The sequence below is a fragment of the Zingiber officinale genome, chromosome 5B (genome assembly GCF_018446385.1).
Source record: "Zingiber officinale cultivar Zhangliang chromosome 5B, Zo_v1.1, whole genome shotgun sequence".
In the NCBI taxonomy this organism is placed as follows: domain Eukaryota; kingdom Viridiplantae; phylum Streptophyta; class Magnoliopsida; order Zingiberales; family Zingiberaceae; genus Zingiber; species Zingiber officinale.
In genome coordinates this window covers 15,533,831-15,556,236 of record NC_055995.1, presented here as the reverse complement: position 1 = coordinate 15,556,236, position 22,406 = coordinate 15,533,831, and positions in this window count along the sequence as shown.

Below are 22,406 nucleotides of genomic sequence, written 5' to 3'. Positions count from 1 at the left end.
TGGGTTGATACCCTAACCCGGCTTTGTTGTAAACTGCCCTTTGGGCATTTAGAATCATGTCTAGAGTCTTAGAGCTAGTTGAGAATTTCTCAAGCATTTTCTTGAGTTTCTCAACCTCACCCTTTAAGGCCTTGTTCTCATCCTCAAGGACTTCTAGATGTAGGTCATCGACCTCATCTTCCCTAAGGGTCCTTAAGGTTTTACTTCTTCTTTCAACAATTTATTTTCTGTTTTTGACTTTTTAAGCAATGTAGATAAGTGAGTGATAGTTTTATAACACTTTTCTATATGAGAAGGGGTTACCTCTTCATCATCCGAAGATGATGAAGCCGTGGTTGAAGCGCTTGAGTCATCACTCTCGGATTCGGACTCTTCCCTTGCCATGAGTGCCAATTGCCGAGTGCTCTTTTCCATCTTCTCTTCTTCCTCCGATGAGCTTGATGAGGACTCATCCCAAGTGGCCTTGAGGGCCTTCTTCTTCTTGGCTCTTTCCTCCTTCCTTTTGGCTCGTTCCTCCTTCCTCTTTAGTTTCGGACACTCGCTCCGAATGTGTCCTTTCTTGCTACACTCATAACATGTAACATTAGATTTATCAAAATTTTGATCATTAGTTTTACCTTTTCCTTTGTATCTTCGGCCTCTTCTCATAATCCTCCTTACGAAGTTCGCCATCTCGCTTGATGATGATCCACTTTCATCATCGGATTCGGAAGAAGAGGTGGATGAGGAAATCTCCTTTTCTTTCTTCTTTCCTTCTTCCTTCTTCCATCCTTGCTCTTTGGTCCTGCAAATAAAGCAATACCCTTCTCTTTTTGACCTTTGTTAGCAAGCTCATGAAGTTCCATCTCACAGAAAAATTCATCTAGTTTAACAATGGAAAGATCCTTGGATACCTTGTAGGCATCTACCATGGATGACCACAAGGCATTCCTAGGAAAAGATTTAAGAGCGTACCTTACTAAGTCACGGTTTTCTACCCGTTCATCCACGGAGTGGAGACCATTGATGATCTCCTTGAATCTCCCATGAAGTTCACTCACCGTTTCATTGTCCTTCATGGTTAGATTTTGGAGCTGATTCAAGAATAGGTCCCTCTTGGCAATCCGAGAATCCCGAGTTCCCTCTTGGAGCTCGATGAGTTTGTTCCATAGGTCTCTTGCACTTGAGAACGGACCTACCTTGACGAGTTGGTCCTTGGCGATTCCACATTGCAAGGTGACCATAGCCTTGGCATCGGCTTGTGCTTTGTGGAGTTGTTCGGTAGACCACTTTGACGACTCGAGTTCCTTACCTTCTTCATCCTTTGGTGGTGTGAAACCTTCCTTGACTGAGAACCACATGGCTATGTCGGTTTTGAGGTAGTACTCCATGCGGCCCTTCCAATATTGAAAATCTGCTCCTTCGAAGTAAGGTGGACGGTTGGTGCTAAATCCCTCCTTCATGGCCATTGTTTTGCTCTTTGGGTTGTTAAGCCGAAATGAAGAGCACCAGGCTCTGATACCACTTGTTGGGACCTTAGATGGCTAGAGGGGGGTGAATAGCCTCTTTGGAAAACACTAAACAACAATTTCTTCAAGAACTTTGTTAGCACAGCGGAATTAGAAAACTAGAACAAGAAAACACAGCACACTAACTCAGAGATTTACGAGGTTCGGGGATAACTTGCCCCTACTCCTCGGCGTGTCCGTAAGGTGGACGAATCCTCTTGATCTTTCGGTAGATCACACCCCGGAAGCTATCCGGCTAAAGGATTCTCCTTCTCGGTGGAGTAACCTCTCCACAAAGTCTTTAACAGCAGTAAGAAATTAAGCACAAGACTTACAGTAGTGGCTCAAGTGAAATGATCAAAGGAAGCTCACAGCCACAATCAGCGAAGAACAAGCACACTGCTTCAATCTTCCAGAGAGTTTTTCTCCACAGTGTTTTTCACAGCAAGAGCACAAAAAGCATTGTCACGAGAGCCTCTCCTCTCCACCTTCATATGCCTCTCTGCTCTGAAACGGATCTCTGCTAAACCTGCAGCAAATCCCTGCGAATCCCTGCAACCGTCCACGACGTCGCCAATCACACTTCTTCCTTGTCTGATTGTCTCAGCTCCCACCAATGGCATCCTCGTTTCCACTGGTACCTCTGAGCTTGAACCTATCAGCACAAGTCAAGCTGATTTCGACCAAACGGCTGCCAGCAGATCGCAAACGAGACGTTGCTACCAAAACTGGTTTGTCCGCAGCGAGACACAGCAAAAGCCTTTTGTTGCCTTCTACTAATGATCCTTAATTTGAATTCACCCAACATCGTAATCTGTAACCTGAAACTTCGAGAAAACTTGCAGCAGATGGTTAGAAACGAAATAGGTAAAAGCAATTGCGAATCAGAAACAATAAGAGAAAGCGCATGCAAAACAAGCCATACTGTGGATCGGTCAGCAGACCGATCCACGCTTCTATTTATCGTCACTGATCGGTCTGCAGACCGATCAGGTGCTTGTCTGATCGGTCCCAAGACCGATCCACCCCTTCACGCGAAGCTGGTATCGAATCCTGATCGGTCCGGGGACCGATCAGGACTCAGCCGGATCGGTCCGTAAGACCGATCAAGATCCACTCGAAGCTATCGAGATCATCTGATCGGTCCCGGACCGATCAAGATCCACCAGTGCATCGAGTGTTATCTCGATCGGTCCCCGATCGACAAGATACATCAGGTGCTATCGAGTGTTATCCGACGGTCCCCGACCGATCAAGATACACTCGCATGTTATCGAGTGTTTCGATCGGTCCCGCATCGATCAGAACCGGATCGGTCTGCACCGATCACCGGGATCGGTCTGCAGACCGATCCAAAACTGTGAGTCTCGAGTCAAGCTTCCAAGCTTGCTGTCCTCACCCCTGACGGTCCAGAGAGCGTGCTACCGAACCCTCTCCGACCATACATGCCAAGCTTCCACACTTGGACTTCCCAATTGCCTGGTTTCACTCACCAGGACTTTCCAAATGCCTAACATCCCAGTTAGGACTTTCCCACTGCCTGGCTTCACTCACCAGGACTTTCCCGTGCCAAGCTCCTCGCTTGGACTTTTCCCAATCAGGTCAATCAGGTTAACCAAGTCAACCTTGATTAGTAATTAGTCTGAGTTAATTTAATATCTGATTCAAACTTAAATCAGTGTCAACATCAAAACAACATCCAGGTCAGACTGTATCAACACTATCCACTTACCTAATCGCAGCTAGGACTTTCCACTTGCCTAACCGCAACTAGAACTTTCTACTTGCCTAAAATTACTTAGGATTTTCCTATACACTTAGTTCAACTTGTTAGACAAATAAGAATCCTTAACTTTGAACCTTTTGCCATAATTAAAACTTAAGTGCAACCGTCTAGTGCTCCCTGCACTATCAATCTCTCTCATTTTTATTATGACAACCTAGTTCTAAAGTTAAGTAAAACAATATAGAAGTATAAGAGAAAAAGAACATAGTAAAAAATTTTAAGTAACAATATTTTTAAGGTAATAATCAAATATTACTCACTCCCCCTAGAATGTTACTAACATTATTTTTACGACAATAGTCAACTGTTACTCACCCCCCTAAAATGTTACGTTTTCTCAACATAAAAGTTTTTACTTTACTTTTAATACCTTTCTCCCCTTTTGACATATATCAAAAACTATTAAGTAGAGAGAAAAGTTGAGAAAAACTTTAAATTTGAAAATTATTATTTTTTAATATTTTTCCTTTAAGCTCCTGAAAGTAGCACTTAACTTTTCTTTTTCCTTAAATTAAAACTTAGCTAAATTCTTAGATTTGAAAAAAAATACTTTGTCAAGTATTTAGTTTTTAAAAGGATTTAAAAACAACTTAGTTAAGAACACTTTTTCAAAAAAAAAAAAATTTAAACTTACTTTTTCAACAAAATATTTAAGGTTGTTTTTCAAAAAATAGTTAAACTTTCTTTACAAAAATAGTTAAACAAAAAAAAACTTAACTTCCTTTTTTAAAAATATTTTGACCTTTTAAAGAAGATGCTTAACTTTGAAGAAATACTTTATTTTGAAAAAATTAATCTATGAAAAGTACTTAACTTGATTTTTGAAAAATACTTTAACTTTTAAACATATTGAAAATATTTAAGTATTGACCACCTTTTTATTTCCCCCTTTATTAATGCCTTAAGTAAATTGTTAGGGGCCTAGAGTCCAAGCATGGAAAATAAAAAACCTATTTAAAATAGTAATTTATTTTCCTAATTTTTCATCTCACCTTTCTAAGTTATCAAACAAGTTAACCTTATGAGTTTGTGTGAGATGGAGTTAAGTTAATTTTGAAGTTGATTTTATTATTTCTGACTTTGAAAAAATATTTAAGTTTGTATTTTGAAATATATGTAAGTTTTAATTTTGAAAATTATTTAAGTTTCAATCTTAAAAAAATATTTAAGTTTAAATTGTGAAAATTTAAGTTTGAAATTTTAAGTTTGAATTATATTTAAATTTGAAAATAAGTATGATCATGAAATTTAATTAACATTTGAAAATAATTTGAAAATAATTATGATTTAAAAATTGATTAAGATTTAAAAATAATTAAGAGTTTGAAATTTGAAAATTAATTAAGATTCGATTTAAGTGTGGTTAAGTTTGATTAACTAATTTTAAACCTAAATCCATCTCACCCTTTTTCTAGATTGTTAATCGGGGAACCTTATCTATTTTGTAATATGATTAATTATATCTTCAATTTAGATTCAAATCTAAGGATTGATTTACACATGAGTTAGAGTAAGGTTTAACAGTTAGTCAATTAAACATTCATTTTAATAATTGACTTCCATCTTGTGGCGAGGTACTAGGCTTTATTGGATGTTGGAGCAATAATTACTTCTAGACAAAGTCTTTTAAAGAAATTATATATTTAATTTTCATACTGAGATACCTTGGTCTAACTAAATAAGTGACAATCAAGCCTAAGTCCATATCTATCCTAATCTAAGCATGTATAAGGAAAGTGGTAAATCAAACATCAAACAAATTTATTTAATAATAAAGATGGTCTTTCTATTAGCTCCCCCTAGATCATATCCCTAATAAGATCTATCAAGGTAGTGGATTTCATCATTGGGGATCCAATATTGATCAAGTCCAACTTGATTAGTCAGGTTAGACTTGGAGACCCATGCTTGGACTAGGTTCTTAATTGATTGATTCACTAAAAATAAGTAAGATTTGAATCGATGTCTAGCCTTGTACCCAAGTCTAATTTGGTTGTATACGACCCTTTGTTTCCAAGAATCAGATCAAGGTTCTTGGACCCCAAGGTGAATAATTCAATGTGTCCTTAAGTCCTTTGAATTTTCTTCCTCAAGTTGTTGGACTTGGGTCGAATTTCCACTTTGAATTGGCTCAGTCAAAGGACTTGGGTTAGTCTCCTCCTTAAGGGATTCAATCTCCTTTAGGAGTGTCTTGACTCAGATATTGGACTTAGCTAATTTTCTTGACAAGTATGAAATTAAATTGTGTGATCTAATTAAAGACATACTTACAGTGGATTGGGAACCTTCTTAACCGGATACAGATCCATGACTTCACTCGGACTCAACTTTCGATTCTATCTCAAACTCAGATTCAGTCTTGGGAACATGGGCTTGTATGGGTAGAGCAAGGAAGCTTTCTTGAGTTTGTTCTTCTTCATCCAACTTTTCTAATGACTCAGACCACATTGCCTTCAACGTCTTCCTTCTTCTTTGTTCCTGGTTTGGACATTTAGGATTGATATGTCCCTTCTTGTTGCAGCCGTAGTAGGTAACTTCAGACTTGACCTTCGTGTTTGATTGAGCCACCTTCTTGGCCTCTCGTTTAGTGAAGTCCTTCTTCTTCTTGTACACTTTTCGTACTAGTTTCACTAGCTCGACGGTAATTTCATTGTCATCTTCTGAGTCCAATTCGTCTTCAAATTCGGGTTTGGTTCGGTGATTGTTCCTAGACTCCTTTATCTTTCTTGTACTTACAACCAACACAATACCTTTTTCAACCGGATGTGCATTAGTCTGTTCGTGCAATTCAAATTATGAAAATAGCTCATCTAGTCTAATTAAAGAAAGGTCCTTGGATATTTTGTAAGCATCTACCATCGATGCCCATAGGGTATTCCTCGGAAAAGCATTTAGTGCGTACTTGATGACATCATGATTTCCTACTTTTTGTCTAATTGCATGGAGTCCGTTAAGCAGGTCTTGGATCCAAGCATGGAGTTAACTTTCCGACTCACCATCCTGTATTTTAATATTATATAACTTATTCAATATTTGGTTCTATTTGCTTACTTTAGTGTTGGAGGTTCCCTCATGCAGCTAGATCAACTTTTACCATAATTTCTTTATGCTATTAAAGGGGCCGACCCGGTTCAACTCCTCTTTGGTTAAGCCACATTGATGAGTTTGGGTTGCCTTTGCATAAGCTTTGATCTTCTTCCTTACTCTTAGGTTCCAATTTTCACATGATATTGGGTTTCCAGCGCCGTCGAGTGGAAGTTTAAAGCAGGTTTGGATGATGATCCACATCTCGACTTATGTTTTGAGATAATACTCCATTTGGCTCTTCTAGTAGCTAAAATCTTCCTCGGAGAAGAGTGGTGGGAGTGCGGTGCTGTAGCCTTCTTGGTAAGTCATTTAAGAAACAAATCTTAGTCTTGGTAAATCTTCCCCAAATAAGGAAACTTGTCCCAAGACTTAGTCTTGGATTAGTAGTGCGGTATAAAGAATTTATGAAAAATAAAAAAACTCGAGTGGTGTTGCACCAACTTTAAGACCAAAAAAAAAATTGATTGTAAGAAAAATAATCGAAAGGGGTAATTACATCGATTCCAATCAACTCCAAAAAATTTAAAAACTAAACTATGAAAAAATTGCTTGAATGGTGGTTTCACCGATTCGAAGTGGCCCCGCTCTGATACCAATTGTAGGATCAAAACATGCTAGAGGGGGCTGAATAGTGCTTATGACTTTTTATTTTTTGGAAAATGATCGATCAGAATAATGTACAAAAAAAATAAGTAGAAGAAAAGAATGAGCAATGCTGACACTTTTGGTTTACTTCGTTTAGAACCTATGACGACTCCTACTCCAAGGCTTACGATCGTTGATCGCTTACGTTAGGCAATCACTATAGTATCAAAAAGTCTTTACAAAGATGAGTACAACAGATTTATAATTTAAGTACTACAATTAAAAGTTATACCGACAACTTTAAGGATCTGAAGGGTTGTGCTTTCGGTTATTGGAGTTGTAGGATTATCTTTAGAGCAGCGCACAGGAGAAAGATTATGAAGAATGAATTATGAAAGTCTATTCGAAGTGCTAGTTGAGGCCTTCTTTTATAGTCGAGTTGAGCCTGATCCAAATCCACTGATCTCGGAATCAAGTTTGACTCGACGCTGATCGATCGACTGATCCCACTATCCTAATTGGCTTATCTGATATGATCAACCCGATCTTATCAAGTTGCTACTTATCCATTGTTCAGTTAACTAAACCTGAGGTTCAGTCGACCGGTCCCTTGGTCGAGGATGGTCGTGACTGATCTGATCATTGGGGTTCAGTCGACTGATCTTGAAGATCGATCAACTGAACAAGTCAAAACCTTCACCTATGAAAATGTTAGTTTCCTACAAAACAAAGTTAGAATAATATGCAGAAAAGATATTTTGATAGTCTTTGAACTGTCCGATTCTGACTTTCAAATTTCCTGAAAATCTTAGGTCAAATCGACGCCTATTGTTCTCTCTTTGGGGAACACACCCTCACCTAGTTCTCTCAGAAGAAATTACCTTTTGGAAGATCGGTCCTCTAGACTGTCTGGACTTTTGTTCAGTGTCTGAGACTTTAGGACTTCATGCTGAACGTACGCTCCACAACTCATCCAGTCTTCCACCAAATGTTCGCGATCCCCAAGATTTTCACCTAGAGTCTTCGACTCTAGGATTTCGCCCAACGTCCTCGACCCACCAAGCCTTTGCCTAGTCTCTCGGACTAGGACTTCGTTGCCTAATCGCAGCTAGGACTTTCCACTTGTCTAATACCAACTAGGATTTTCCACTTGCCTAAGATTACTTAGGACTTTCCTACACACTCAGTTCAACTTGTTAGACAAACAAGAAACCTTAACTTTAAACTATTTGCCATAATCAAACTTAGGTTCGATCATCTAGTGCTCCCTACACCAACAAAATCAACTCATCATTGAATAAGAAAGATCAAACATTAATAGATCAATTAAAATAGTGTTCACATCATAAAGTGCTAATCCCTAATCCTAGAATTAAGAATCTACTTCATAGATATGGAGTTACAACCAAAAATCATGTTTTGATGGAAACAATTCAGATACAAGTTCAGAAATTTAGAAATCAAGAAGAAAAGCTTAGTCTTATCAAGAGATTTCTCCTCCAGATGCTCCAGATCTATCTTCCAAGCATAAACGGTGTTGGTTTCCCTCCAGATCATCTCTTTAGGTCACCTTGGATCCCTAGGGAAACTCCAAATCTAGATTCCCTTCCAAGGGTTTGAAATTAGCCTTTTATAGGCAACGAGTGGGTGCTGCGACATGAGCCTGTAAGGAACTAGAGCGTGAAACATATAGAAAGAACAGTGGAAAAACTAGTTCTTTTCTAGAAGATTCATGCGAAGGAAAATTATATACTAAGTTTTTGTTAAAGGGAGTTACCTTTGTTGTGTGAACATGAACTCCCAACAGCTAGAATCTTAACACGATCACGTGTCCATGCCTCTTTTGGTATCCACACAAACAAGCCTTCTGTCTGTCTCACGAACTCACGAAGTGGAGAAGAAAACCAACCAAAGGTTGTACAAGCAACCTCTTTGGAAGTTTCGGCCAGGGTGGAAGAAGAAGAAGATGAGAAAGAACAAAAAAAAAATCTCTTCATGAAAATGAATCTAAACCCCTTTTGTACTCATTCATGAAATCACTTTAATGCTAATTGCCTTAATTGACATTAATATTTGTCTTCATCCAATGCATGATCAATTCAAAATTGATCACCTTTTTCTCTTCATCTAATACATGATCAATTCTAAATTAAACACCCCTCTTCCTTGATGAATTCAAATTCATCAAGTCATTCAATGAGTCTAATTCATTAATCATCATAAATCCAAATTGACTTAATGAGTCCAATTTGAATTGGACTCAATCCAATAGTTGGATTCAATTGAGTCTAACTCAATGAGTCTAATTCAAATTAGACTTAATCTAGTGATCCATCATATGAGCCTATCTCCAAATTAACTTGTTCTTTGTGTATGACCCAATAGGTTCTCATAATGTTGGCAATGTCTCTAAAATTATTTTAGATATATAAACAATAAGTGGCATCTAGCAAGGCGTCATTGCTACCCAAGTGACGAAAATGTCGAGATTTGACCTAACCTTTTCGTGTCTATTATCTTGTATGACAAAATCTTTTTATTCTTGATATCTAGATTAATCAATGAGGTATAGATCGTGTCATCCTCTTATCAATCTTTGTGTTTCTTAATCTTTAAGTTGACATACTCAATCGAATAAGCTCAATATTACATATTAACTTATTTGAGCATGACCATGCATTCTTTTGTCCTACATCACTCACATCCCTCCACATAATTTATTGCATACCAGTGATTGACTTTATGGTCCACCCTATTACAGGTGACATTTGTCGACACCAAAGTATACAACTTCTTATGTACGGAACCATAGTAACTTCAAGTCTAAGGACTATTCATAGTAATAATCACTATGACAATGTTTATGATACTCATATAATGATCCATGAAACATTCTAATGGAGGGTCATTCAGTACATATTCTCTAATATATATCCATGCGTCAACCTGATATCTCATATCCATGATTTGTGAGATTAAATCATCCGTTGACTTACATGCTGGTCTTAACACATTAATATTATCCTTTTATATTAATATTTGACTAGAAACAGTTAAGAGTAGCGTTCTATATATATCTACAATATCTCACTATCAATTCAACCAATTGATATGTTGTAGACTAGAACCTACTACCCTAGGATATTATTATACTTATTCATTCGACACTGAACTGACATAAATATAATAACCAAAATTTTGCCTTTTATTAATTAATAAAATATGATACAAAAGTGTTCATGTCAATCATCTCATAATTGGTACTAGCACTAATACTAATAAGGGCATGCTGGCGAGCATGGGTGCCCATGGCCGGTTCGGCTAAAGCAAAGGAGCATTGGCCACAGGCCATGCCAGAGGGCATAAACGCTTGTGGCTAGTTCAGCTAAAGGGTCACGACCCATGTCAGCTGGCATGAGCTCTCCGGTATAGCTAGCCAAATGGAACACGACCTGTGTCGGATGGTACGATCACCCATGGCAGGTGCAGGAACTTCCCTTGTTAAGCTTCAATCTCCATTTTCACTCCTTTTCACAACCTAACATAAGAAATATATGAGAGCAATTCTTCGAAATAGAAATGTATCATAATGAAGTATAAAGAGAAGATATCGTGAAATATATGCATACACAATTGATCAAAAGGTGCGTCAAACAACAACAACAACAACAACAACAACAACCAAGCTTTATCCCACTAGGTGGGGTTGGCTATATGGATCCTTTTACGCCATTGAGCTCTACCTCCTACTAGATCATCATCTATACTTAAATAATTTTATCATATTTTATTATTACTAACCGAGTCTTTTTTGGTCTTCCTCTTTCTTGTTTGATATGCGTGTTTGTTATAGTTTCAAATCACCTAACTATAGCATTTATTTATCATCTAAGTACATGATTTTACCATCTTAAATATATCTTTCAGAGTTTTTCCTCAATATATGCAACTCTGACTTTCTCTTTAATGCTCTCATTTTTTATTTTGTCCATCCTTGTATGTGTAACGACCCGACCCTTCGGCCCATTTGGCGGTCCATTTGGCGACTTCTCATGTCGTCGACAGTCGACCCTCGGCCGTGCCGTTACTCACTAGGTCTTTCCACCCCTGGCCAATGGATTTTTGCCTTCCCTAGGATTCGAACTATAGACCTCCAGGCTTAAGTACTAGAGTTTATGAATCCTAGTAGCCAAGTGAGCGAGGGGTGGAAAGACCTAGTGAGTAACGACACGGCTGAGGGTCGACGGTCGACGACATGAGAAATCACCTTTTTATTGTAACGACCCGACCCTTCAGCTCATTTGGCGGTCCATTTGGCGACTTCTCATGTCGTCGACCATCGACCCTCAGCCGTGTCGTTACTAACTATTGGTTAATCCTAGGAAAACGTACCGGTTCCACTGTATAAAAATTTTGTACAAGTGTCGAACCTTTCCTTAAATAAACTATTGTATTCTTTAGAAGTTAAATTAGGAATCGCAGACGGAACTTAACATCATTGATTCCAAATTTAACTTATCTATTCTTGATGGTTTAGATTTGAATCGCAAGCGGAACTTAACACTATTGATTCAAATCTACCTAAGTTATTAATTTCATTAAATATTAATTTCTAAAATTGGCTTCCAGGACAGCATGGCAAGGCACATGACCTTCTTGGATATGGGAGCAACCACCACCGCCTAGGCAAAGCCTTTTAAGGAAAGCTAATATTTAATTTCCTTAAATAACTCTAGGTTAACCAAAAAGAACAATCGAATCACAAATTCGAAAAAGAAGAAAACACAAACTCAAAAAATAAATTCGAAAAACTAGATCTAATTGCCTCTTGTATTTAGAATTCTTACAAAGAAAATAACTAGTATGATGCGGAAGAAAATTACTAGTTATACCTTCTCTTTGTAAGCTAATAACCTCGAGATCTTCTGCCGTATTCCTCGCCTCGACTTAGACGTCGTGTGGGCAACGATCCTCCAAGATGAACACCACCCAAAAGCTTCCTCCTCTTCTTCTAAAATCCGGCCACCAACACCACCAAGGAGAAGAGAGCAAAAGGGAAAAGAGAGAAGAGAGGGAGGGCCGACCACTTGATGATCTCTAAGCAAGAGAATAAGAATTGTCTCTCATGAAGCCCCCCTCACCCCTTCTTTTATATTACTTGCCCAAGGCAAATAAAGACAAACTTTTTACAAAAAATAAAATCATCCAAGAGTTTTTCCTTTTTCCTTTTAATTTTTCCTTTTCTTTCCTCTTGATTGAATCAATCACCAAAATTGATTTTTGTGATGATTTTATATTTTTAATTATGGCCGGCCACCTTGCTTGGTGCCTAAGCAAGTGGCCGACCACCTCATCAAGAGGAACAAGGAAATATATTTTTTAAAACTTTTACAAGAAGAAATCTTCTTATAAAATTTACAAGCTCTCTTTCCTAAAGTAGGAGTTAAAAAAGGAAAGTTCTAAAAATTAAAATCATGTTTTAAAATTTAAAACTTCTCTTATAAAATTTTCTTTTTTAACATGATGATAGAAAATTTTAATTTAAAAATTTATCTTCCTTTTTTTTCCTTAAACCATGAGGATGTTTTAAAAAAGGAAAGTTTTAAAACTTTTAAAATTCTCTATTAAAACATGTGACCAAATTCAAAAAAGAAAAGTTTTTTAAAATTAAAATCTCTCTTTTAAAACTTATAGTTTTCTACAAAGAGAAGATTTTAAAAATTCAAAAACAATCCTCCTTGTTTGAATATTGTGGCCGACCCCTTCATGCTTGGTCACCAAGCAAAGGGCCGACCCCTATAAAGAGGATGTGGCCGGCCCTTGCTTGGTCACCAAGCATTGGACCGGCCCACTTCTTGGACACCAAGAAGAGCCTTACATTTGGATGGACTTGAGGCTGTAATGAGGCTACGACAGGGACCTAGAGGAGAAATTAGTTTTGGCATTCCGATGATCTTGAGTATCCCGTGTTCGCCCCGAACACACAACTCAAGTTCATCGATAATAACTCATTCCACTAGAGAGTTATTACCGCACTACCGCACCAATCCAAAATTACATTATGGGCTCTTACTTATTATGAGTGTGTTAGTCTCCCTGTGTTTAGGATTACGAATGCCCACTAATTAAGTAAGTTACTGACAACTCACTTAATTAATATCTAGCTCCAAGAGTAGTACTACTCAACTTCATTGCCATGTCGGACTAAGTCCACCTGCAGGGTTTAACATGACAATCCTTATGAGCTCCTCTTGGGGACATTCTCAACCTAGATAACTAGGACACAGATTCCTTCTATAATCAACAACACACACTATAAGTAATATCATTTCCCAACTTATCGGGTATATTGATTTATCGAGCTAAACCTCACCCTTTGATAAGTCAAAGAAATAAATATTAAATATATGTGCTTGTTATTATATTAGGATTAAGAGCACACACTTCCATAATAAATAAGGTCTAGTTCTTTTATTTAGTCAGTACAAAAAGAACTTACCTAAATGGTCCTACTCAATACACTTAAAGTGTATCAGTGTAATTTATTAGTCAAGATAAACTAATACTTAATTACACTACGACTATTCTGATAGTTTGTTCCTTTCTATCTTAGTCGTGAGCAACTGTTTATAATTTATAGAGAACTGACAACATGATCTTCTGAGTGTGACACCATACTCCATGTTATCTACTATATAAATTAATTAAACAATTACATTTAACAAATAAATGCAGATATTGACCAATGTGATTCTTTTATTTCAAAAATAAATGTTTACAAAAGCTAGGCTTTTAGTATACACTCCAACAATCTCCCACTTATACTAAAAGACTAAGCTGCCATATCTGTTGTCATACATCTGATTCCCATCCCCTCCACATGCCGATCAAAAGCTTTCGCCGGAAGGGCCTTTGTGAAAGGATCTGCCAGGTTATCTGCTGATGCAATCTTGGCGACGACAACTTCTCCTCGCTTGACGATGTCTCGTATCAGGTGGTACTTGCGCTCTATATGTTTACTTGCCTTATGGGCTCGTGGTTCCTTCGAGTTTGCAACTGCACCGCTATTATCACAATAAATTGTGATGATCTTGGGCAAACGAGGAATTACATCTAAGTCCATTAGAAAGTTCCTGAGCCATACAACTTCTTTTGCTGCCTCAGAGGCTGCAACATACTCAACTTCCATGGTTGAGTCTGAGACGCATTTCTGCTTAACACTCCTCCATGCAATGACTCCACCTCCTAGATTAAACACATAGCCTGATGTAGACTTACTATTGTCCCTATCTGATTGGAAATCCGAATCCGTGTAACCCACAGGGAGCAAATCGTCTGCTTGGTAAACTAGCATATAATCTCTAGTCCTTCTCAGGTACTTTAATATATGCTTTACCATAGTCCAATGTCCTTGTCCAGGGTTACTTTGATATCTGCTAACCATGCCTACGATAAAATAGATATCAGGTCTCGTACACAATATTGCATACATAAGGCTTCCTACAGCCGAGGCATAAGGAACTGCCTTCATGTCCTCTATCTCCTTTGATGTCTTTGGAGACATCTCTTTAGATAAAGCTACTCCATGCCTAAAAGGTAAGAAACCTTTCTTGGAGTTTTGCATGCTAAAACGAGCAAGGATTGTATCTATATATAAAGCTTGGGATAAGCACAACATTCTTTTCTTACGATCCCTTATAACTTTGATCCCAAGAATATGTGCACATTCTCCTAAGTCCTTCATATCAAATTGTTTGGACAACCATACCCTTACGTCCAATAATACCTTGACATTGTTGCCAATTAACAAAATATCATCTACGTATAGTATAAGAAATACCACCATATTTCTGTTACACTTCTTGTATACACAAGACTCATCCGGATACTGAATAAATCCATATGACTGGATTACTTCATTAAACCAGATGTTCTAAGACCTTGAAGCTTGCTTTAGTCCATAAATGGACCGATTGAGTTTACACACTAGATGCTCTTTGCCCTTTTCAATGAACCCTTCTGGTTGCTTCATATGGATGTTTTCTTCAAGACTTCCATTAAGGAAAGTTGTCTTGACATCCATTTGCCAAATCTCATAATCCATATGAGCGGCAATGGATAAGAGTATCCGGATAGACTTAAGCATGACTACCGGTGAAAAAGAATCCTCATAATCGATTCCCTCTTTCTGAGTATACCCTTTCGCAACAAGCCTTGCTTTGAAGGTTTCTACCTTCCCATCTATCCCTCTTTTCCTTTTGTAGATCCACTTGCATCCAATGGCTTTTACACCATCAGGTGGTTTTACAAGCTCCCAGACCTTATTAGAATACATAGATTCTATTTCGGAATTCATTGCCTTTTGCCAAGATATTGCATCTATATCTTGGAGTGCTTCGTCATATGTTCGGGGATCAGGTTCATGTTTACCTGGGATCAAGTCCGAAGACTCTCCCAAAAACATGAATCTCTCAGGTTGCCTCACAACCCTCCCACTACGACGAGGCACTGTCTCTGGCTGTGTATCATGTGTGACACGTGTTGCAGTTTCTTGTGGTACTTCCTCTTGTACTGTTGGTACTAAAGTAGACGTGTCCTCTCTAATTTCTTCTAGAACAATTTCACTCATGGGCTTATGGTTCATTACATAATCTTCTTCTAAAAATTGAACATTGGTGCTAACAATGATTTTCTGATTTTTAGGATTATAAAACAGACCACCTTTCATTCCCTTAGGATATCCCACAAACATACAAACTTCTGTACGCGATTCCAACTTGTTAGTATCTCCCTTCAGCACTTGTGCTGGACTACCCCATATCCGGATATGATTCAGACTAGGCTTTCACCCATTCCATAATTCCATGGGAGTAGAAGGAACTGTTTTAGAAGGTACCATATTCAGAATGTACACTGCTGTTTCCAGTGCATATCCCCAAAATGAATTTGGTAATTCTGAATAACTCATCATCGATCTAACCATTTCTATAAGAGTCCTATTCCTTCGTTCCGCCACACCATTCTGTTGGGGTGTACCAGGTGCAGACAATTGGGATTGAATCCCGACTTCTGATAAGTAATTCCTAAACTCTCCAAAGAGGTATTCGCCATCACGGTCAGACCGTAGTGTCTTGATACTTTTACCAAGACGTTTCTCCACATCAACCCTATATTCTTTGAACTTGTCAAAACATTCAGACTTACGACACATCAAGTAAATATATCCGTATCTTGAATAATCGTCTATAAAGGAGATGAAGTATTCATAACCACCTCTTGCCTGGATAGACATAGGACCACACAAATCAGAATGAACCAATTCTAACGCATCTTTGGCTCTATACCCCTTGGCATTAAAAGGTCTTTTGGTCATTTTACCTTCCAAGCAAGATTCACATGTTGGAAAGTTTTTCAACTCTAATGAACCCAAGAGTCTATCAGCTACAAACCTTTGAATCCTACTTAAGTTAATGTGTCCAAGCTTTAGATGCCAAAGATACGTTTGGTTCATTTCAGAAGGTTCTTTTATCTTATTAAAGTTAGAAGATGTGTTATTAATTTCCATATTTTGCTTTGTGGGAGAAATTGCCAACCAATGCACCAGAATAGATAATCACCTTATTTCTCTTTATAACGACATTGTTACTAAAAGAAATAGAATATCCATCCAAATACAGTTTGGAAACTGAAATTAAATTCTTTCTAAAACTAGGTACATAAAGACAATTTCTTAAAATCAAATTTCTATTCCTATCAAAAGATAAGTAGACGTCTCCCACTGCAACAGCCGCCACCTTAGTAGCATTGCCCATGTAGACAGTTATCTCTCCATCAAATAGTCGTCGGGTTTCCTGGAACCCCTGCAAAGAATTGCAGACATGATCAGTGGCTCCCGTATCTACACACCAGGTACTGGTAGATAACACTGCTAAACATGTTTCAACTACTAGAGTATGAGATATACCTTTATTGTTCTGGTTCCTGCGAGGACAATCCTCTTTCCAATGTCCAGACTGCTTGCAGATGAAGCACTTGCCCTTCGGCTTCTTCATTCCAGCTTTCTGTCCTGTACCTTGAGGTTTATTCACCTTCTTTGTTGAAAAGACCTGTTTCTTCTTCTTCTTGCCTTTCGACTTAGAAGTAGAACCATTTTCAGCATAGTGGATCTGAGAATTGTGACGAAATATTCATTCTGCTGCCTGTAGTTCTGTCAGAAGTTCCGCCAACGTATACTCTCTTTTGTGTTGGTCCCCGTGGGTGTTTTGATATGATCAACTAAGTTGGTTAGGTCCTGTTTTGTGTTTGATCCCTGTGTCCGAGTGTGCAGGAGCTTAGGAGCGTAGGAAGTCGAGCAAAAGACGCAGCTAGCGAGAAGGACGACACAGGAAGGGAGTCGATGGGCTTGGTGCGTCCGAAGGACGAGACAGCTGCGAAAGAGTACTCCGGTGGACGAGAAGAATGTGCGCGGCGTTCGAGGGACGAGAAGCCGGACGGAAGCCTGTTCTAGGAGAAGGCAGGAAATTGGGTTCGGGTGAACCCTATTTCGGTTGGCCGAAATCACCCAAAAGAACAAGACTTCGGAAGACGAAGCAAAGGAGCAACTAAGCTGGAAAAGCTGCCAGCCAGCTTGGAGGCGCCTCCAGCTTGAGGGCGCCTTCAACCCCTGTTGAAGGCACCTCGGACCCGGGAGAATTGAACGTTGAGCTTTTGGATAAAGTTTTATCCACCCACTCGATGGAGGCGCCTTAGACCCCTGTTGGAGGCGCCCTGGACCCTCGAGATCAGATTTCTAGAGGCTATTTAAAGGCCCCTGGAGCTAGGAATTCAATATCAATTATTCATTCAACTTTGTAACAACTTCCTAGCAATAGTTCTGAGCCGTTAGTGTGTAAAAGGCTTCTCCGCCTTCAGCAAAGGAGATTTTTCTACTGCGCTTTTCTTACTGCCCTGGATTAACAACCCTCTTGGTTGTAACCAGGTTAAATTCCTGTCTTCTTATTTCTTTATTTCTTTTATCAGTTTATTTACTATTGCACTATTTGAGTTGAAAGCACGAGGATGGTATAATTTTTATTTGCAGGCAATTCACCCCCTCTTACCGGCCTCCACTGCACCTACAATTGGTATCAGAGCCAGACCACCTCAGAAGGACTAACCACCAACTGAAGCACAAAGATCAAGACGATGGCCGGAGCAAATATTCATCCTCCAAAGTTCGACGGAGATTTCGCTACATGGAAGCGAAAAATGGTGGTATTTTTTAAAACTGAATTTGATATACTTTTAATAATGAAATATGAATATGCAGCACCGAAAGATAAAGAAGAAAACACGTGGAGCAAGAAGGAGCAAGCCGATTTTGTCTCCAACGGAAAGGATGAGTTCCACCTGCTCAGCGTTCTGCCACCTCAGGAGGTAAATCGGATCGGAAGCTACGACTCCGAGAAAGATCTCTGGGAAAAATTCCTGGAGCTTCACGAAGGTACCTCTGAAGCGAAGCTAGCAAGGCGCGACATCCTTCGGACCCAGTTGACGAACCTCCGGATAAACCAAGGCGAGAAGGTAGCGCAACTCCAAGAGAGGATTAAAGAGCTGATCATGCAATTAAGCAACCTTGGAGAAGAAGTAAAGAACCGGGACTCGATCCGGTACTCGCTCAACGCCTTCCCCAGAACTCCAGAGTGGGCCTCCTTAGTAGATGCGTACTACATCTCTAAGGACTTTAAGGTAAGTAGTCTAGAACAACTGTTTTCTACTTTTGAACTTCCCGAATCTCGAGTTGCAGAGCCCAATGAAGTAGAAAAGACTAGTCAGAACATTGCCTTAAAGGCAAGAATAAACGGTTCTGACTTCGAAGCCTCGGTCGACGAATCTGAAGCGGCACTACTGGTAAGACGCTTCAATAATTTTTTTTTAAATCTAATAAATTTAGATCACAGACAAAGATGCATCAGCAAAGAAAAAGGATGGTCCATTGCTACAACTACAATGAAGAAGGGCACATCAAAGATGACCGCCCAGACTTGAAGAAAAAGGGGAAAGAGAAGGAAAAGACAAAGTATAAGAAACCAGAATCCTCCAAGCACAAGAATCTGAAGGCCACCTGGTCAGATTCATCTTCTTCCGAATCAGACATCGAAGTCTTCTCCGGATTAGCGCTGGCAGCCAACCATCTTCCTGAAGATGACTCAAGTTCAGAGATGAGCATAGATGAAGGGGGAGGATCATCAGAAGAAGAAAGTGACGATGAAGGGGGAGAATCACCGAGTCAGGTAAGTAAGGTACGTAACCTAACCCCGACTCAGTCCTTTCAATTTATTAAATGTCTTTCTAGAGATTTATTCAAATTAGAAAAAGAAAATACTGAATTGAAATTAAACCTAGCAAAAGCATGCCCACTAGAAATATATGATAATCTAAAATTAGAAAATGAAAAATTAAAAGTTGAAATTAAGAAATTGAAAGATAATGATGCATGCCTAAATAGATTTCCAAAATCAAAAGTTAGAATTTATGGGAAATTAAACTAGTATATTAGAAAGCATCAAGGTCAACTTAGGAAAATTCCTAAAACTAATGTACCCCCTAGATTTTTAACCAACCCTATAGGAAGGAACCTTTATTGGGTTCCAAAATCTTTGGTAGTTTAATTTTCTCTTTTAGTTAATAACTTACAGTGAGAAAATTAAACTTTGAGTTTCTTTATAGAAGCTTTGTCTAAGGAAGTGATTGTTGCTCCAATAACCAAGAAGGCCTAGTGCCTCGCCACGACCTGGAAGCCGAAATATCGAAATAAAAATGTTTAATTAACTTTCTGATAAAAATATTAAAATTGGAATTAAATAATGCCTTGAAAAGTTTTTAAACATTGCCTTAGAAATTCTTTACAATTTGTTTTGGAAATTATCTTCAAAATTATTTTTTTGACTTAGAATTATTTTGAAAAATTCAAACAAATCATTTTAGTTAGAATTCTTTTATCACTTAGAAATTTTACTTAGATTTTTTTTTTCAAAAATTTCATTTTACTTAGAATTTTTTTTTCTATTTTTAAAAATTTTTGCTAAAATGTTTTCTGTTACCCCGTTTTTGCTGTGATCAAAGGGGGAGAAAGAAGTACAAGTTTAGGGGAGAGTATTTTTTTGAGAGTATTTTTAAAAAAATTACAAAATATTTTTTTTTACTTTTAATTAAGTAGTTGCAATTGTATTTATTGCTAACTGATGCTTAACATGTTAGTTTAAGTGATCTTTTTTAAAATTACTTTTCTGTCCATTTTTACCCTAACTTGAACTTGGGTTGATGCACATCAAAAAAGGGGAGATTGTTGGTCCCCGTGGGTGTTTTGATGTGATCAACCAAGTTGGTTAGGTCCTGTTTTGTGTTTTATCCCTGTGTCTGAGTGTGCAGGAGCTTAGGAGCGCAGGAAGTCGAGCAGAAAATGCAACTAGCGAGAAGGACAGCACTGGAAGGGAGCCGACGGGCTCGGTGTGCCCGAAGGACGAGACAGCTGCGGAAGAGTACTCCGGTGGATGAGAAGAATGTGCGCGACGTTCGAGGGATGAGAAGCCGGACGGAAGCCTGCTCGAGGAGAAGGCCGGAAATTGGGTTCGGGTGAGCCCTATTTCGGTTGGCCGGAATCACCCAAAAGAACGAGACTTCGAAAGACGAAGCAAAGGAGCAACCAAGCTGGAAAAGCTGCCAGCCAGCTTGGAGGTGCCTCCATCAGAATTGGAGGCGCCTCCAGCTTGAGGGCGCCTTCAACCCCTGTTGAAGGCGCCTCGGACCCGACAGAATTGAACGTTGAGCTTTTGGATAAGGTTTTATCCACCCACTCGATGGAGGCGCCTTGGACTCCTGTTGGAGGCGCCCTGGACTCTCGAGATCAGATTTCCAGAGGCTATTTAAAGGCCCCTGGAGCTAGGAATTCAATATCGATTATTCATTCAACTCTGTAACAACTTCCTAGCAATAATTCTGAGCCGTTAGTGTGTTAAAGGCTTCTCCGCCTTCAGCAAAAGAGATTTTTCTACTGCGCTTTTCTTACTGCCCTAGATTAACAACCCTCTTGGTTGTAACCAGGTTAAATTCCTGTCTTCTTATTTCTTTATTGCTTTTATCAGTTTATTTACTATTGCACTATTTGAGTTGAAAGCACGAGGAGGGTATAATTTTTATTTGCAGGCAATTCACCCCCCTCTTGTCGGCCTCCGCTGCACCTACATTTTGTTCATGTTATAGTTTAGGCGGAACTGCTCAAAACTTCTGGGTAGCGTTTGGAGAATTATATCGACCTGGGTTTCCTCATCGATTTCTCCTCCAAGGACTTGTATTTCATTCAGATAAGCCATCATTTTGAGGATATGATCCCTTACGGGTGTCCCCTCAGACATGGTGGCTGTCATTAGCTTTCTCATTGCCTCTTGCCTAGCAGTCCGACTCTGGTGCCCAAAGAGTTCTTTGAGATTGTTCATTATATCATAAGCTGTTGGTAAATCTTGATGCTGATGTTACAATACATTTGACATTGATGCCAAAATGTAACACCGCGCCATCTCATCAGCTTTTACCCATTTCTTATGATACTCAATCTCCTCTAGGGTAGAGTCATCGCTAGGTTCATCAGGGCAAGCCTCAGTCAGTACAAACTTATAACTCTCAGCAGTAAGAACAATGTCCAGGTTTCTTTTCCAATCTATATAGTTTGGACCAGTAAGTTTGTTCTCTTTCAGTATAATGACCAGTGGGTTGAAAGTCATCCTAAGAATCACAAAAATAAACTTTGGTCAAGACTCTAAATTTAGAATAATATTGATTCCTCAAACAATAATATTTTAAATTAACCAACACCTTAAATCACCGTGAATATTGCATGCCACGTTAGTGTGGACGTATACAAATTCAACATTTGTAAGAGGAGGGTGTGACCCATTAATTTTATTATCTTGTCATCCTAACTTTATAACAAATAAAATTAATAGTTGGTTTCACTTTTGGTCACACAATACAATAGCAGTGACTCCGTTGGGGAGGATACTATTGAATGCGTCTAAGTGTATACTATTACTTGATACTAAGTCCATTAAATAGGATTGTGCCCCTTTAGTTGGAGAAGATCACACGCTCCTAAATAATTTCCTATAACCATCCATTAAGGAAATTTGATCTAGTGATCCGCAACAAACCCATCCGTTGTGGAGGGAGGCACTCAGAGCCAACATACAAGCTTGTTGCATCACTTACAAACTAGTAATGGAGACCATGAGATTTATTAAAATCCCTCTCCCACTTAGTTATTTAAAATGAGGAATTTTAAACTATCCTAGCATACATCAAATGCATACACACACATCACAGTAAATAAAATCAATAAATATGGAAATTATTTTCCACTATTATGACCTTTTTATGTTACTGTACTCCATGTGCTCCAACCCTAGCTGCTGCCATCTTTAGCCACC